Raw genomic sequence first — 20,094 nt, forward strand, 5'->3', positions numbered from 1 at the left:
ACCCCCCCCCGCCCCCCCCCCCCCCAAAAAAAAAAACAAAACCCAAACCCAAAAAACCCAAACCCCAGGTTTGACAGACCTTCTTTCCTATGGGTACTCAATGCATGTATGTATATAATTTGTATTTTTAAATGCTATATCATGATGGTAAAGTAGCTGGGTTAATTTTTTTAGCTAAAAGATGCTTTAACCAAGGATGCTTCTGAATCTCAAATTAAGTTAAATTTTTTTTTGCCACTAAAGGGGTTACATTTGTTCCTGAAATGCAGTTTAAAAGGGATTCTATTTGCATAATATGTACAAATTAGATGGTGAAATTTAAATTAAATGTGCAATACACGGTCTAGGTTTTCAATATGTTTAGAAGCAGCCTAGGTGTGTATGGAAATAATATTGTACCGGTCCTTTCTAATAAGGAAATCTCTAATACATTTTACATGATTTAGATATGGTGGGCATGTATTCTATAATGGATCATTTTACGCTGTTCAGTATATTTTGTAGAGAAAAGAGACAATAGGACACGACCTTCAGAGCCATATTGCAATGGAGTCTATTTACAAGCCACATAGCTCTGAAATATTTAAAGCTGCAGTGTCCTTCACTGGTTTTGTTATCTACAACTGCAAGGCAGATCAATTACAACTGAAACTGGGGCACATAGAAGATCTGCAATTTTTAATGTAGAGTGAAGCTTGTTTTGGTGTTGCATTCCTTTTTAAGGAGAATAAGCTAGAGCACACGCTTTCAGGTGCATTTACACAATATGAATTGAATCATACGTTTCTATTGGTTTATCTCTTGCACATTAAATTAAATGGAACGTATCTGTTTAGAAATATTATTACGTCATATGTATGCTTTATTTGTCTTGAAACAAATAAACAGGCTGTGGTCTTCAGCACAATATTGGCAACAGAAAAGGCATTTAGACTTGGTGTTTGGAATGGTAAGAACCATTTAAAAATCTGATTAGCTTTTAATGAAAAAAGATTAGTCCTAAAACACTTGTATTCCTGTGCATTTTCTAGCCCTTTACATAATGCTTTTTAAAAATGAGCATTGATTTCATTTTGCTGCTTCATTCTGTTTAAAGGGAGAGTTGCTAATTTCGTATTGGTTACTCTTAGTAGAGGAGAAGCAGATTTAATGTCCTGGCTGTCACTGTCTCTAGCTTCAGAGGGGACAAACTTTTTGAGACGTTCTGCTCCTGTTTTGTGTAACAAGATTGACTAGCACATGCAATCCAGTTACCTTTTACAGTCACTTAAAGGGATCCTGATGTAAAATTGGGATTTCTATTTAGGTTTTCTAAAGTGAAGACTTCACAGAAGTTAACATGAAGGCCACTATTTACATTATTTTGGTTAAGTACAAATGGAAAGTGTTTTTTCATAAAGCTACATTCTACTGTAGTATTTGCAACCCAGGGAAAAAAGTATTATGCTAATGAAGGAGCATCTAAAAGTTAAAATTTTTAAATATGGCCATATGCTAAACTGACTGTTTTTAATTGTAAATAAGGGAGATGGCAGTGAAAGGTTAATTTAGTTTCTAAAATTAAGTTTTGGAAATACATTACAATGAAAGCCGTGTAAGTTGGGATATTTATTGCTTTCTTCAACATGCATTTAATCTGACAGCGTCCACTTACAGGTACTGCTGTAAATACTGTTATAGCCAGATTAAACGTGCACCTCAGAACTGGTGTGTATATGTAGATGTAAGCAAAAGGCAAGATGGATTCAGATATCAATAACTAATTATATCAGATTTATAGCATAAGTTTTTTGTAAGCAGAGGGGAGAGTTTTGCCTCTGAATTACCAGCCATTACTTCTCTGAATAATATGTTCCCTTTACTACTGCATAGAAATTTTGGGAGGACTCTTGTAATCATACTATTGTGTATGGACATTTGTTTGCACTTTTTTTTTTTTACTTGGTCTGAAGATTTGATGATGATTTTTAAAAAGTAGGTAGCGGCTTAAACAGCAGGCAAAAACTTTGATAAAAGTTGATGTGAAATTTTGCTTGTCATTGCTATCAGATCCTTCTGGCAGGTTCATAGTTATGCCTCTGTTAACCTTAACACCTAATGTTTTTGGTTTTGGTTTCAACAGTGGCTTTCAACAGAGATTCTGTTAATATCTTAAAATGTGAGTGAGACAGGAAAATAAAATTAGATACTGCAACTGTGTTGAAAAAGAGGAAATATTTAAAACCTGTAATTGACAGCTAATTATGTATGTATTATCAGTGTCAAACTATTGGGGCTATTTTTAAAGACTAGAAGCATCCCAAAGAAGAGATAAGAAACATTTTATTGTCTTAATATCGCTTGTTTTATCATACTGATTTTTATTTTGGTTACAGAATGAATAGTTTGAGAAGTCATAATTGTTTGTGTTGGAAAATCTTGCTGTAATCAAGACTTGTATTTTCTTGCATACTTTTAAGAGAAGGCTTTGTTAGCTTGTGTAGCCTGATGTAGGGAAATAGTTCTTTTATAACTTGAAAGCATTTCTCTAGAAGGACATATAAACCAATGTGTTAAATGACCACATTCTCCTAAGCAACTTATTTCCTGAGTGTTCATTGTACTTGATAATTCAAATCATAATAAACAAAGTGAATGGCCTGAAGCACTCTGTTAGATGACATAATTGAAGAATTAAATAGTAAAACCAGTTTTAGCAGCATTTAATTGCGATTATTGTTGAAAAGTAAGTAGAAGATGCTTTGGCAGAGGTGACTTTTTGGTGTAATATGTTGACACTGCTTCCTGTTGTAAGAGGCTGCATTATAAAAAAATTATAGGTACAAAGCTGAAAATAGGCAACAAAAGATGCAAGAAAGGATGGAGTAAAAAAAGTTGTGGAGAATGAAGAAAAATCTGAGGATGAAGAATTCCTGACATACGCAGAAGATAGTGGAGGAATTGGAGAGGTGGGGGTGATGTGGAAGTAGAGGAAGACCACTGCCAAAGATTGTTAATACTTCCACTTCAACAAATAAATGGGATGATGATTTTCCAGAAGTGGGTTGGTTTAACTATTCAGTGTTCCACGAAACATACTGCTTTCTTTATTGTATATTATATATTGCAAATGATGCATTTTTTCAGACCAATGACTTTTTAAACGTGTATAGACAGCAACTTGTTGTTGCTTTGTTTATATTGGTAAAACATAACATTTTATCTTTTCAGCTTTGATTTAATGAGTTTAATTAAACTGATTATTTTTGCCAGCAGTACATTTAAAAGAATGTGAATAGGATATTGTCGCTATTTGAATTTGCTTTTCAAGGTACCATCTAAAAAGCTTGAAATGGGTTATTTTTAGTTAAGAGACTGCATCATATAATCTGGTGCCTACCTTGAAGCAATATGGAATCTCTTACTGTATTAATGAGGATTATGTTAATACATTAGGATAGATCCAACTAAAGTTAGAAACTATATTCAACTTTGGCAAATGGCATTTAATAGTATTGTGAAATAAAGTCAACATTTGCAATTTTTCGTGTTTAGTAATTTATCAGTCACTGCAAGTGTTATGCCATATGTTGTGCTAAATAGAACCATAATTGCTTGCCAAAATCATATGGAGGGTGAGGAACCTATCAAGGTTACAACTTCTCTGTAATTTTTCTACTATCTGATTAATGAGACCTGACTACTAAAGAAGCTAAGAGATGAATATCTATCTGTGAATGTATAAGATGTGTAACGTTTGAAGTACTGGTCATAGTTAGCTTTCTGATCTCCAGTCAAATAACCATGTTAATACTAATCCAAGAAATGAATTAAAGCTGTGGTTCTTAACCTTTTTTTGTACCAGAACCCATTTGCAAACATGGATGGCCAGTGCCCCTCAGTCCCGACCTGCTGCCCCTGCCTCTGGGCCTCTGCCTCCCAGTGTGTGGGGAAGGGGGTGGAGGGTGGGAGGCATGGGGGGCCCTAAGCAGTCCCCTGCAGGCTGGAAGTGACAGCCTGCAAGGGAAAAGCCACGGTTTCCTGTGTTTTTCTCCTTGAAAGGAGAATCAATTTTTGAAGTTTTGTTCATGACCCTCTCATATGTTCTTGCAACCCATGGGTTGAGAAATGCTGAATTAAAACATAGAATAAGTATGTCTTCAAGCTCTAGAAAGTCATTGCTAACTACACTATTTCAATATATTAACTTTTCAGTTGACTCTTCATAAGGTTATGAATTAGCTATAACTTCTGTCATAGGCAAGAAATACAATTACGGCAGTAGTATTTCAGTCACTTAAACTATTTAAAACAGGTTGTCATATAGGAAGTGATAGATGAGCTGCAATGAGTGTGCCGGTTGAGTAATTTTTCATGTCACCAAAATTTCAACATGGAATTAATTCCATGCAATTTGCCACAGCCCATTTGTTGTTGTTAAATCTGAAACATTAATTAGTGCAACAGCTATTTAAAAAATATTCCAGCTAATAAAATAATTCAAGAAAAAGGAAGGGATTTTAATGGTTTTTTTCATAGTGTTCAGGGGTCACTCTTTTTCAAGAATCTTACAGTTGATTAATTCAGTAAAGTCTTTAAAAAATTGGGAGATGTAACCTGTGTTTCTAAATAACATTCTCAACTATCAGTTTTCTGTTACCTAGTACATAAGTGATTTTAAAATGAATGGAGTTATGGTGTCATACAGTCTCTTACAAGCGCTGGGTAATACAAGTGTAACTGTCTCATGCTGTTCCTTTTATATAAAAAATATATTTTGTAAATCATTCTGTATTCTCAAAATGCAAATTGTCAAGGGGACCTTGGAGATGTTACTAATCACTAAATGCAATTAAATGTGTTTTGTGTTTTTTATAGGTTTTAATTTATAAAACAAAGCCTATTGTAGGTAGAAATATAAAAGCATATTTTTTTTCATCTCCTTCCTCCTTTTATTATGTAGCTATTAGATCAATGACTATAATATATGGCTTTAAAATACTGTTAATCAATTTAGTAACTTTAAAATCTGAAACAGTTTTTAGATCTGTAAAATAATGTGATTAATTTTAATATTATTGAGAGGCATTCTGACTGCTCCAAACATTTTCAAATTCATATGTTGAGAACATACTACATCTTGAAATATTAACACTTTCAGTGATGGTGGCAGAAACATATATTTCCCACCCCACCTTGGATTTGCAAGATAACTACCTATGAAATTTACATGGTGAATAACCTAATTAAAATTTTAAATTGCAGCAGCTTGTTTACTGGCCTGCCAATAGTTCTTTGGTTTAGCAGGTAATAACCAAGTCGCTATTTGTAGTTATTGGCTTTAGAAATTGTTAATGCTATTATCAGATCTGGCTCGGAGACTTAATTTAATTTTGTTCTGAAGATCCACGTTTCATAGACCTGCTGGAAATGCAATGGTGTGCTAAACAAGAACTGGCAAAGACTTGGTATTCATAGGGGTTGAAATTGCTGAGACTCTAGTGCTTTTTTTTTAGTGTTTGTTAGAGTCTTGTACAACTTCAGTGTAACTCTGAAATCTCATGGTTTTTCTGCACAATTAATTAAAACATTTCACTATTTAGTAATTGAAATTGTGAACATTTGGTTACTAAGCAGGGATGGGTGAAGTACTTAAGTTCTGTATTTTATATAAGAATTTCTAAAGGCCTGTCTAATACAGGATTAGTTCAGATTAAGGAATGGTGTGAATCTGAAGTGTAGTTCCTATTCTAGAATACTCAACGTATAGATATAATCATTCGGTAGATATAACTTTTTGTCATTTGAAGACTTAAGAGAATAGCTTTTAGGGCCTTGTTAGTTGTGTCCTTTTTCTGTTGTCCTCCCCTCATTGCCTTCTGTTGAAGATTTTTGTTGTATTTGTGGTCTGCCTGTAAAAGGCATAGGGTCCATGTTCTCACCAGTCACTTGACACTATGCTCAAGGTGGTTCTTTGGTAAAGGGAAAAGATGCAAGCTACCTGACCCAGTATTAACCATTTTCTTTTTCCTACAAGCTGACAAGACAGCTTTTCTGTCCCATATTTTCCAACACTTCATGGACATAAGGGGGTGAATTCCAATTAAGTTTTAGGTTGGAGTTGCACAATGATCTTAAACTATGTGAGCCTGAACTTGGTTGGTGTAGGTGGTAATAACTGTCAGGAAAGATAACTTGCTTCTGTCTTTGGATTAAGAAACAGAGATGAGAGGTGCACGTTCTAAAATTCTGGAGTAAGCAAAACATTGTCTTATTATAAAACAAGCTGCCCCCTGAAGAAAGGGCTGTTATAAACCTCACTACCACTTTCTCCAGGTATAAGGCAGCCATCTTTTGGTCTTGCAATCTTTTAATATAGATTCACAGTCACATATACATATTTGAGAATAGGAGGAATATACCAAATCAAGATGTTTTGTTATACACATGACTTTTCCCCACTTTGGACAGAAGATGGGACAGCTGTTGGTTGCGCTACATAATCCATGACTAGAAGAATCCGTAGGAAATCTGAGTAAAATAGCTTAACGTGCTGTCCTGGTGCATCTGGAAGATTCTTTCAGCTGAGGTAAAATGGCTACTATTTGCTGTTTGTGGCTGACAGCACATTTTCTTTTAGAGATGCAAGGAGAGTTCCTTAACTGCACCCTTGTACGTTACAACATCAGTGTGAGGTTAGTTGCATAAAGCTGAGGGGATCTTGACTTACCTTGTACACCACATAATAGATGAGACCTTGGCAGTGGGTTCCATTTTAAGCCCCTAGGCAGATTAGTATTTTCTAATTTGTTAGATAAATGAATACTTATTTACTATACAACTAGTTTTATAATAACATCTGGTAAGAGCAACAGGTACTTGGCAGAACTTACTTGGGAATATTTTCTCAACCGTGTTTAGACAACACTTGTTATAATGGCAATAGCTGGTTAAGACAAACATAGCATCAGGGTACCTGAAGGTATTGATGGTATGTCCAATATATGAAGAGTTAATATGAGAGTATAGTAAAAAATCATTTTGCTTTCCAGCATCAGTTACAATTGCATAATGGAAAGTGAGCTCTGAATTCCTACAGCTCTGAAACTGGATCACTTCAATACTCAATGTCTTTAAAAATAAATAGCTCCCATTGTCAGGAAGGTGCCACTAAGCTAACTTATGGAAAGCTTTTGTTTATAAGGGAGGATTAATGGAGAAATTTAACTTTTAATACCAAAAAAATCATAAAATCAGTAGCTATACATAGCTCCTGAATATCAGTAAAAAGCAAGATTTAGATTTATACATTTGCATATTGGATTAGTGAAGCTAATTTGTGAATTCACTAAATGGCAGGCATTCACAGTGTGGTGTTCTTTGTGTTTCATAATCTTGAAAGAAATAATGAAACTATTTTAATTCAAAAGCATTATATGCAGAGACAAAGAGTAGGTTAGAGTTCAAATCAAGAACATGTAAAGATTTGTATACAGAAAAGAAACAGAACAAGAAATAATTTTAGAACAGAAGGAAAATAGATTAAATGACTTTCTAATCCCATCTATTCAGCATAAGTAGGCAAAGTTAGCCAAGCATTTCCCCCAGCCCATTACTTGTTCTAAGTATCACTTATGCTTTCTTTCCTAATTTCTTTCCTATAGTTTAAAACTTGTCAAATGTCTACAATGCAAACCACGAGTCTAGTATTATTTTGTTATCTACTTGGTAACAATGGCAATTGGTGTAGCCAATAAACTAAAAAATGCACTCTTTTAAATGGTAAGCATATTTTTCTACTCCTAGATATGCTAATGTTGGATATCTAAAACGTTACTCTATAATTTGGTTGTCTTTTCCCAGAAAACCCAAATATCTAATTTTACTATTCTAACTGGCAGTGTTTTGCTGAAAACAGAATTGAAATCTTGTTGCTAGTTTCTTCAGCATCTATGCTGTTTAGCTATTTAATAATAATAATAATAGTAATATTTTGTCTTTAAGTGCCTGTAGGTTAAGAAAATAGCCTAAACTTCAGTAAATAACTTTTCATAGCTTCTATATTTTAATAGATTTAGTTTACTCCCCCATGTTCATTAACTGTATATAGCAAACTTCTATAATTAACTGGAATACTGATGTGTAATGGACCTTGCAGAGAAAAAAAATGGAGAGTTCTTAGTTATGAACCCAACCACAATAACAAATGCATAAAATTAACTTTGGAGTGAAGAAGTTAAGCTATTATACATTGATAAAAATGGGTAGAGAATAAGGATAATCTTAGTATGACCAAGGTATTAAATTGATTTAGTGTACTTTTGTTTCAATCTTCATTGAAGTCAAGGTACTGGTATGTGAAGATAATAGTAGGACACCTAATGGAAATGAGGATACCATAATGAAAATTACATACATCTGCGCTAAAACAAAACTTGGATTATTATTGGCACAAGATTGGGGGTGTGGGCAGTCCCTTTTACAGAGTCTTTTAAAATGGACATAAAAGGAAAGGATAATAATCAAAGGTCAGATGATAAACAGAAAATGGGACAAAAACATGTTGTTTATCTAAGATTGTGTCAGAACAAACTAATATCTTTCTATGACATGATAACTGATATTTTAGACCATATCCACTGCATCAACCTTTTCTTTCCTTAAGCAAGGCATTTGATACAGTGCCTCATAGGAAAAATATTAGCCAAAACAGATTAAAACTATAATTGTAAAGCAGATAAGGAACTGGCTAAAGTAGAGATTACAATGGGTTATTCTGTAAGGGAGTCTATTACATTGAATAATACTACTAATTGTGGTCCTGTTCAATTTTTTTTCATTAGCAGTCCTGGTGTGAGAGAGGAATGTAAACTGCAAGTTGAAATATTCATTTATTCAGGTGATACTGCGTAAGTGTGGAGGAGGATTAGGGTATCATAAGGAAAAAATGGAAAAATCTGATGAAATGGAATAATAGAAATAATCTGAAATCTGATGTAACAAATTAAGAGCCAAGAATTTAGGAACTTTTGCCAAGAACCCAGGAAGGGTATTTTTAGGAGTGATTTAAAATGTTAATACTACTGTATAAGACCTGATTTTGTAATATCTGGTACAGTTCAACTCTCCTATCTCTCCTTAAGATTAATTTATAGAAGTATAGGAATGGAAAGGGACCTAAAGGGTTCTTCAGTTCAACCCCTTATACAGCTGGAGAATGTGCTATTCCTAAAGTCTTTGACAGATGCCTATCCAGCCTGTTCTTGAAAACCTCGAGTGAATACGCATTTTCTTAGACAGCTCATTCCATTGCCTCTCAGTTCTACAGTAAGGCTTGTTTTGGGGGGCTTTTTCCTCCCCTGAGATTTGAATTATTTGCTTTATTATGGTTTTACCTATGTCCTGCCTTTTGTGGCAAAGCTGAATATCTGTTTTTTTATGGTAGGTTGTCTTTCAAATATTTGAAAACTGATACCATGTTGCTCTTCTTCCTGCTTCTCTTCAGACTAAACATACCTAGTTCTCTTTCTTCAGTTTGTATTTCAACCCCTTTTACTCTTAGATCCTCTCCCGTTTCTCTATTCTTCTTTAATGTAGTGCCTAGAATTAGACATTATATTCCAGCTGTTGTCCATCAGTGCTGAGCAAAGTAGTACTTTCACCTCCCATGTTTTCTATATAATACTTCTGTTAATGAAGCCAAAAATTGTATGTATGTATTTATTTGCAGCAGCATTGCACTACTAACCCCTACTGAATTGGTGATCTTTCCAAATACATCTAGCCAGTTATCCCCCATTCTGTATTTGCACATTTTGTTTTTCCTGTCTTGGTGTAGCACCTTGCACTTGTTTTTTAATTTCATTGTCATCTGTAGCCCAATTCTCTAATTTATCAAGATGCTTTTGAATTATAATCCTGTCTGTTGGTGTCTGCATCCCCTCCCAGGTATGTTATCTGAAAATGTGAACAATAAGGCCTTTTAAAGTAATTAATATGCATGTTAAACAGCAGTGTCCAGAATAGAACCCTATGAAACATCACTTGAGATCTATTGTCATTCTGACATTTGAAAAATCTACTCTTCGCATGTAATTCTGTCTAGTCCCCATTCCTCCTGTTTACTTATGACAGTGTCATATGGGACATCTTGAGAAGCAAGCTTTGTTTGGTAATATATTATATTGGGCCAACTACATAATAGAGATTTGAAACAAACTTGCCTGGGAAACAAGTAGATGGATATATGCCTGGGAAACAAGTAGATGGATATATAACAACATTGTTTTACTTGGTATTTCACTGATCTTGTATGTCTTTCCCATACCTGAAGGGCAGTTTGTGCTGGATAGCTTCTCACATATCTCCTTCCAATTACATAGCTGGTCCAGTAAAAGATATTGCCCAACAAATCTCACTTCTTGCATATTCTTAGGACCATTATGGCTACAGCAACAATAAAAATTCTGCTACAATTGAAACAAGGTTTTAATTTTTAAAACAAGTCTAGAGATAAACTGTGGTGATTATTAGGGCAATGGAGAATCTATCTTTGAGGCTAGGGATGGAAATTACACACAGACTGGTATAAGTGATCAGAAACTGGTTCAAATTTGTAGCACAACAAAAGTTCATCGTACATAAACTGCTTTCAAAATGGCCGAAACCAGTTTAAGATGAATCTTCCTTGACATAGTATTGGACCCAACTGATTTAGTTTAAATGAGTTTATTGAGCTTCTGTGCCAGGTTCTGCCCTAGATTTAAAGTTAACTCACAGTCTCACCTCAACATCCCAAGATGATTTGTACCTCCCTTGCAGGGTGGGTGGGCTAGGCATGGCCCAAGCTCTCTGTTCCAGTAGAGCAGAGGCATGGTCTAGCACCCCCTGGCTTCTGGTCTGAGCCCCTGTAGGCATGTGGCTGTATTTCTGGAATCGACGGTGAATGTCTGTTCGCTTGCTTATTGGTTCAATCTACACAGTTTAGACTAACCTGCAAAGATGTAATTGATTTAGCCTTGGGCTCTCTTACTGTCTGTACTTAGCCGGAAAGGGTTTAAAGATCTTGGCTTGCTTGGATTAGTAAAATGAAAGTTGAATTAGGAATATGAGTCTTTTAAAATGCAAGGGGGTGAGGGAAATAACAACAGAGAAGAGCCATTTAAGTTAAAGGACAGTACTGGTGCAAGATCAAATTCATATAACCAAGTTGGACAGGAAAGTGTGTATTTTTTATAGGGTTATTTATTTATTGTTGGAGGGATAATGTTCCAAAATGGTTTTCTAAGCAGAATAGGTAGGACAAGGAACTGAATTTCTGCAAGATGGATTTTTGTAAGTTTGTGGGGAGGGGGAGTTTTGTCTGGGTTTTTTTTCCCCCTTGAACTAGTTCTTGGAGCATACGTGGCCTTAACTGTTTAGTATTCTCATAAGGTGACTGAAAGGAAACTTTGCTTTCATACAAGTTCTCTGCATTTAAGAGGAATATATTAGTAATCCCATCTTTTGGAACTTATCTTCCCTTTGTGGAGTGAGACAAACTTTTAAAAATAGTCTTCAATGCATTATTTACCTTCTGGGACTCTCTTCTTTCCTCCTCTCCCTCGACCCCTCCCCCCACTGCCTTGGGTTCAGTTGAGCGTACTTTGTTTACCAAATATAATGCATCATTCTTGTCTTTCACTTTCTCTCTTTTTCTGTGGAATATTGCAAGTTCTTTATCAGGTGTTTTCTGGCTGCAACTTATTGGAGGGGCCAGAGTAGGTATTTTTGTGAGCCCTGTTAGACCTAAGAGCCAGTGGCCCCTAACATACAGGTTCAGCCCTATGTTCTTAGATCACTAATCAAAGTCTCCAGTTGTCAAAAGGTAAAGTTAAGGAATACACTGGTCCCAGGGCTGCCCTTGGGGAGAGGGGGAAGGTGGATCGGGGCAACCAGCCCTGGGCCTCGTGCTTTAGGGGGCCCAGTGGAGCCAGGCAGAACAGCCATGGAGACTTCGTGCTGCCACTGTCAGCTTTGCGTCTGGCCACTTGCTACCTCACTTGCCGCTGTCACTGGCAGTGGCAGCTTCTTCGATCTGGGGCATGTGGGACCAGGGAGAGGGCAGGGTCCCATGCAGGCTGATTTGCCCCGGGCCCTGTACCCTGCTCGGGTCATCTCTGACTGTCCCACATATATTGGAACAAGTTTTTACCTATACAACCTATTTTAATTGTTTAGAATTTGCCACTAATAGACAGATAAATAGAAGATAGTGATTTTTTTTTTTTAATCAAAATGTTTCAATTAAAAGGATATACAAACTACAGTCAAGTGTGTATGTGATTCCCATGGAAATCCCTTGGCCCCTTCTAGAACTCATGGCTTTACATGAATTCTGTATACATGTTACATGGGACCTGAAGAAGAATACATTGCACTCAAACTTGTCTAAGTCTCTCACAACCATGGAGTTGGTCTCATAAGAGATCACCTGTAGAAATCCTTCCCTGATTTCCTGGACCATCACAGCCACTGGGGCTGTGCAAACCTTCAGTCCCTGATTCGATTTTGTTGGCCTAATCTCCGAATCCAAATCAAATCAGGAGACCCTTTAATCTCTCTGAATCAAATCGGAACCCTCCAAATCTATTTGGAAAGATTCAGTGATTTGGACATAGACACAGCTTTAAATATTTTTTCTACATGCTGCTAGGTACCAGGCGGCTCGTGAACGCTACAATGCTGGGGCAGATGGAGCGTCCCACAGGAGCATGGAGTGGGGGATCCCCAGCACCCTTGGCAGCAGACCTGGAAGTGGACCAGAAGCATTTCCGGTCCACTGGGGAGCGTGCGGGGGGGCCCACACTCCCCTGGCTTGGTGACTGGTGCCTCTTGGGTCTGGGGCACTGGGGTCCCCCCCACAGCTGATTGCTGAGCCAAGAGAACACGGGAGGAGGGGGCAGATGCTTCTGGTCCACTTCCAGGTCTGCTGGGGAGCACTTGTATGAATCTTAACAAGTTTCTGTATAATTTTAAAATACATTTTAAAAAATCTTTAAAAATGAAAGAATGTTTGATAAATACTTCTTAGTATTCATGTTTTATTTACTTTTTTGTTTTTCTGTCCATATAGGCAGTAATAATGAGTAAATCAACTAGTCACTTATTTTTAATAATCTATGTTCGCAAACATAAGCTCAATGATTTTAATTTACATTTTAAACACTTCAGGGCAGGATTAACTTTTTAAAAATCATTTTGAAAACTGACAATTCTAGCTGAAAATAATCCTTCAATATGAGGTTTAAAACAGTTAAAATGTTCTAAAAGTTAAATATGATTTGACTTTTGACAGGTGTCCTATTTTGAGTTTTTTTTTTTTAATTTATGAGAAACTCTCACAATTCAGCAAGATACTGTTTCTAGCTGTGGGTAGTGAAATTCCATTTGATTTATTTAAAATGTTCCTCAGTGTAGTAATGGTTTTAAAAAAACGCTTCTTCCCACCCAAGAGGGGTCCAACCTTATGGTAGGTATGCTACAAACTAGCCCCACAGCATCCCCGAGTGACACTTAGATCCCCTTTCTCTGCCTGATCTGCTACTTGGTATCTTACTCCCTGCCTGATCTGCTGTGCTGCTTGCCACCTCCCCAGTCTGCTGCATGTCACACATGCAAGCTGCCCTTGCCACATGTAGCATTTGTGTGACAGGTTGGCCACTCCCAATCTAAGCATTTGTTACTGGTCAAAAGAGAGACTAATTTAGCTAAACAAATAGTAGCTCGCTGGGGTTGCAGTTAGCAGGGCAGCTCATTGGAGTTATGCTGGCACTTTGAATGAATTCCCTTCATAATATGCATGTCTAATGCACTCATCACTGTGTAATATCTAGATATTTTTTCCATAACTTTAAGATTCTGTATCACTTCCAAACGGAATAGGATTCTATTTAGTTCACTGTTGAAAACTCCTCCTAGGAGCAGAAGGAGATCTGAATGTAATTACTCAGACTTCCATACATGTTCATCTAAAACTTCAGCAACTGCTGATTTGATTTATTTCACTTCATATGACATTAATGATGCCCTGTTTCCCACTGAGGGACTTGAGGAAAGTAGCATGGCAGCTGTTGATTATCATATAAAATTAAATGAAAGGAAATCGGTGTTTTCTCCATAGTGTCTGACTTTACCTTATCTAGACTCTGTTGTTCCATATGTTGTAGTAGGTAGGAAATAAAGATGTGGAGTGGGTAAATTAACTTTGGTAGTTGCATTTGCTGGTGATTGAGGTTGTGTTGCATTTTGGCTTATTATGGTGGTAATATTTTTTATATCCTAGTTCTTGAGACGTTTGTCTCTAGGCATGCATTTAGATTGAAACACAGGTCTTTAAAACGTAACTTACAGTTAGTCTGATTGCCCACAAGGTTGTACTGGACAATACAGATCATTAAGTAGAACAATTTCAAATAGTCAGCTGTACAAGAAACAAAATTTTAAAATCTTGGCCCATTCAAGACTTTTAACACAACTTTCCTTCACTTACATCAATACAAAATTCATTCAACTTTGAACCATAGCTATTGTTTCAACATTTTATATTTTTATGGGTAAACTATAATCCTTTACTCAGTAAGGGGCTAAAGTTATTTAAAGTAACATGAATTTACAATATGACTAATCAATTTCTAACCATCGTAGAATTTATGAAGACTTTAATACCTTAAGCCAGTGGTTCTCAACCTTCTTCTTCCTGAGGACCAGCCCAGCTTCCCAGGGTCACCGGCACAGCCCCAGGTGCAGTTGGTGGGGTTTGGCAGCAGAGAGCCCTGGGGCCCTCCTTGGTTTAGCAACAGCAGTGTGGAGCCCCTTCTGCCTACCTCCACCCCTTTCTCGGAACTTGCCTCAGTCCTGGGTGGCAGAGGTGGCTCCTCCGTGCATTGGGCTGGGATGGGTGGACCTCCTGAAACCTGCCTGTGGCCCCCCAGAGGATTACAGATTCCAGTTAAGTGCCACTACTTTAGAAAATTTTAATGTAACACTATTAACTTTAAAAAATATGACTTTAATCTGAAAACATTATCTTGAGGACAGTAACACCTAATTCTGTAACTGAAAGTTAGTATTGTTTCAGGTGAGAACCTGGTTTGTGATGTTCAGTGTATATATTTCTTACAAAACAGCATGACAAACGTTCTTCAGTCTCTCATTTTTTTTCTTGTTGACATTTCTTGTTGTAGACATAGATCTGTATGTATCCCACCCTGGTAGGACACATACTCCCATATGTCAAAGGTGTGGTTCCTGCCCCCAAAAACTTGCTTTGTTTTCTTTCTCATCTGCAAGTCCTGTACCAGCAAGAATAGCTGCAATTTGAGTGGCATTAAGCCAATTATTTAAACAGAAAGGAAAGAAAGACAGGTGGATCTGAAAACATGTAACAGTACCTATCGAAGAGGTGCTTCTAAAAAGTTGGAAAAGAGTACAGAAAACAATCTTGCCTTTTCTCCCCTCTCCCCCTCAATACTGAGTTAAGCTATTGTACTCTCAAATTCATATTGATTGCATTCCTCTGAAGCTGAAAATTCCTTTATATCAAGCAAAAATGTTTTAATTTGAGCATGTCTGTGTTCCTAATCATATGGTGTCAACAGATATAAAATGGTCATTGGAAAAAAGTGGTGACCACTTCTCAGTGTCTGCTACTTCTCATGCATTTAATGTTCCTTTGCACGTGGGGATTTCTTTGTGAACGTTTCTGTAGATAAACAAGTCCTGAAGGGGGTTTGGAGGTTAAAGCCATATTATCTGACTTGAATAAATAAGTACTGTTTGAATCTCAAGCAGAAATTTCAAGCTGCAGTGAAGATTGATGACCATCGAGATGATAAGAAAATATTTAAGCTTGATAATGCATGAAAAAGCAGCAGAAATAATTTATCTTGACTTCTATTTTAAAGCACGTAAAACACATTTTAACTTGCATATTGCATACTTAAATAAGTAAATCTAGTCTTTAGAATTCCTTTGATCTGAATACTTTTCACAGGAGATTACTGCTGTAATTAATCTAGTACAATAATTGGATAATTCAGGAGGGTTTTGAGTAATCTGATTTTTATTTATTTATTTTACAATGATGATTCAACTCGAACAGAAAAAAGCTTCCTACACTATGTTCTTCTGGAAATATTTATATTGGTTCAAGTGCTAATTGGCCTGAACATTACCACTGACATGCTATAAAAGAAAGCTATTGAGCAGTAATATTCTGAAAATCTCTCTGTTTTTCCACCCAAGGGTCTTGAAGGACTTTGGCCGAACTAAAGAATAGAACAGTAGACTTGAATTGTGTATGTTACAAGATGGCTTTTCATTCCTGTTCTTTAGTTAATTAGCCTGTATGCTTTTTAAAACATTAATTCAGCTTTGTAAATTTATTTGATTAATCAGTAGGAACGTGTAGGAGGTACATGGGGGTTTGAGATTGGCCATGGGTGGGGAGGAGGGGGGCATGTGCCCCCCTGACTAAGGTGGCACCAGTCCCCCACGTAATTTTTAATCTTCACCTATCTTTATTTTAAAAAGTTTAAGGCTTCATTTTCTTAAACTGAATGATAAACTTGGCTAAGCCAGTGCTGTGACAGTTGATCAATGCATGTATGGCATCTCTGCTGAGCAGACATGCCACCCAGTTTTGAATTTTGTTCCTTCTCCTTGAGCCTAGATGTGGACAATACTTGCTGTCATGTGACTGGCACCAGGTTTGATTGAGAGTAATCATTTAAGAAAGAAAGCATAGTGGATCTCAAACTTGGAGCTGGTCAAGAATTTTCCAGCCAACTTTTTTTTTTAGGATGTCAATCGAACATTTTTAATAGAAATATACCAGTTTTGATTAGACTTTAGTTAAGAGCACTTGAGTTCAGGATCAAATTGCTAGTCAAACTGCCTACTCATCCTCGTATAAGTAATAACTTGGGGGTTAAGGCATTTAGCTGGCATGTGGGAGGCCAAGTTAGAGATCCTGCTCCAATGATTATTTATGCAACAGTGGAACAGCAACAGTTTTAGACCCATTGTGTTGTAAGGGCACCTACCTAGATGTGGGAGGCAAGTTTGAGTTGGACTGAGCGGGGCTTTATGGTAACTACAGTAATCATCATATATTGTAAGTGTATATTTAGCTATCGCTATCACTGTATGCAGTTAAGCAGTTGAAAATGAGGTGGAATTTCAGTAGCCGGGACAAACAAGCTTATTATCAAGTGCTCCATTGACCACCAGCAGTGTACACTAGGGCTGTGTGAAGCTTCAGTTGCTGATTTGATTTGGCTTGATTTTTTTTGTCAGCTGTATCTCCAAATCAGAATCTAATCAGGAGATCCTTTAATCTCTCTTAATTGGTTCAGAATGATTTGGATAGACACAGCTTTTAATGTTTTTTTTCTACATACCTCAAAGTACTAGGCGGCTTGTGAACACTGAGATGGTGGGGCAGATGGAGCGTCCCACAGGAGCATGGGGGGGGGTCCCCAGTGTGCTTGGCAGTGGACCCAGAAGTGGACCAGAAGCACTTCTGGGTCTGCTGGGGAGCATGCAGGGGACCGCCACCCTGGCTCGGTGACTGGTGCCTCCTGCCAAGCCAGGGGAGCTCCATGCTCACACTCCTGTGGGACGCTCCATCCATCCTGCCATTGCAGCATTCATGAGCCACACCCGGTACCTCAAGCTATGTAGAAAAAACATTTAAAGCTCCGTCTATGGCCGAATCACTGATTCTCCAAATCAGCACTGAATCTTCAGATTTAGATTCAGCCAAATCAAATTGGGGACAGTGATCTGAATCAATGCATCAAATCACTGTCCCCCATTTGGGCTGAATCCAAATTGAATGTGGCCCATGTCACACACCCCTAGTGTGTGCTTAAGTTTAGAAGCTGATCGTGTATACATTATACCAGTGTATATCTTTTGGTTTCATAAACTTAATGTTTCCTATATTTTTTTAATGTGCAGCTCTTGTTATCAAGGTCCTCTAATGTACTATTTTACTCTTGAAGGAAGACCTTACCAGATGCTTTCATGAATTAACCCATTTGAATGATTAGTGCTTCTACTGTTTGAAGTGAGACCTATCCAGTAGAGAACACTTGTAAATTGTTAATGTTCAATTTGTTAATCAATTGGTAGAGCCCAAGTCAACAGATGGTGTATAACACTGATGTGCTGAGTAGCTATCTACATGTATAATGCATGTTACCTGTGTGCCACATTTATAACACCTGTGCAGTCTTTAATTGTTTTAAAACTATTTATAACTGTACCCTTATTAAAAGTGATTGATTAATAAAATGTTTAACATAACTAATTCAGGAGATGAGATTGTTTCTTGGACATTCATGGGTTTCTTCCTTGGCCAGTGACTTATTTCCCATATTTGCACAAAATTCAGTACAGTCTCTTCTGGCACCAGAAGGTGCCTGTCTTAAGAATTCTTTAGTCCTGAAGTGGCATTGTGCAGTAGGAAGAGGAGATGAAAATAGGATTTGTATGGTGAAAAATGGAAGTGAAGTTGTGGTGTGATTTATGAATTTATATCCAAAATTAGTTGCCTATAATTATTTAGTTTCTTGTTGCCACCAACTTTTAGGTTGGATTCCACAAGTCTGGCTTTAGAAGTGGCTTCCACTTTTTTCTGGAATTCCAGCAACCAAGAGCTGTGATGATAGGTCTGATTGGGGCAGTACTACATCCTGTCCTCTGGTTGCTGGAACTGCTGTTGCTGTTAATGATTGCCAATGCAGCATAATGTTCACAGAACATTGCACTGTTTTTCTTTGGCCGTGTGCAAGATGAGAAAAATCTAGCTCTTGCTTCCTGAAAGCTAGTATGAAGAGTTCTACTATACCAATTATTTTGGGGGGTTTGTTGTGTAGCAAGGGAAAACTAGATGACTGATCTCCTCTCCCTCCCTACGCCTCCTGACTAACTGGACACGAGAGGCCAGTTAAGATCATTGAAAAGCTTGCTAGCAAACTAACAGTGCCCAGTTAGGGTTGTTCAGGCCTTGGAGTTGACCACCAGTTGTGAGTTTAATTTTTGTATCGCTTTTTGCCATGTTGTTTCACTTAGACACATTTGTATAGGTTTAACTACATCAACTTTAAAACTCAACTCAAGTTTGAGACTAAACAAGATCCAAGTAAGTAGAAGGAACTTAACTTTTTAAAGTAAATGTTTGATGTATTTCTTAATTGCAGTCAGACTTCCAATCTGTTACATTGGAGTGAATATATTTTATAGGTGCCAGTATAATATAAGCAGAAAAGTCCTGCCAGATTCCAAGCAAGTTGATTAGGGCTCATGTGTGACTTTTTTTGAGATTTATTTCCCACTGGGATACTTCTGTAGCCGATTACATTCAAGATTTCAAGTACGAGGTTCTCCCTTGTCAGTGAACAGCACGAGGAAAAAACCATAAATTGATCAAGAACTGTTAAAAATGGTGAGTATTAACATGGGTTATTTCTAAGTTGGAGGTATGCAGAGTTGCAACATATAGACTAAGTGTATCAGATGCATAACAGGGCTGTGCAAAGCTTCTGGTGCTGATTCGATTTGGTGGCTGAATCTCCTAATCAAAATCGAATTGGGAAACCAATAAAAATGTCTGAGTTGATTTTTTTGAAGCCTCCAAATTGATTCGGAGAAACATTTGAGATATTCAGTAATTTGGGCAGTCCCCACTTGCCACTGCAGGGAGCTGGACCCATGTCGGTAAGTAAGTGGGGGGGCTGGAAGAGGGGGGAAGGCTCTGTGGGGGACCCCTGCCAGGTCCCATCCCCAGCCCCCCATAGCACCTCACCTGACCCCAGCGTCCTGGCTCTTTTTTTTTTCAAAGCCTTGCACTTACTGGTTGCTGCAGCGGCTGTTGGGGCTCCATCCTGCCCCTCCCCCACCCCCCATGTGGCATGGTGCAGTGGGGATCACCCCCCTGCCCCCATTTGGCAGGAGCCAGTGAGTGCAGGGTTTGTTTGTTTTTTTTGTTAAAGAGCCAGGATGCTGGGGCAAGGCAGGGCTGGGAGAGCAGGCAGAGGATGGGGCCTGTCTGATTCGGAGATTCAACTG

At 37.5% G+C, this 20,094-nt stretch overlaps 1 protein-coding gene across 7 annotated transcripts in view; it reads left to right on the forward strand.

Moving 5' to 3' along the window:
• CPEB3 (cytoplasmic polyadenylation element binding protein 3) overlaps nt 1-20,094 on the forward strand; it is a 202,680-nt gene that overhangs the window by 20,211 nt on the left and 162,375 nt on the right. The gene's annotated exons all lie outside the window — the stretch shown is intronic.

The sequence above is a fragment of the Gavialis gangeticus genome, unplaced genomic scaffold, assembly GCF_001723915.1.
Source record: "Gavialis gangeticus isolate Ggan-Ray unplaced genomic scaffold, GavGan_comp1, whole genome shotgun sequence".
Lineage (NCBI taxonomy): Eukaryota > Metazoa > Chordata > Crocodylia > Gavialidae > Gavialis > Gavialis gangeticus.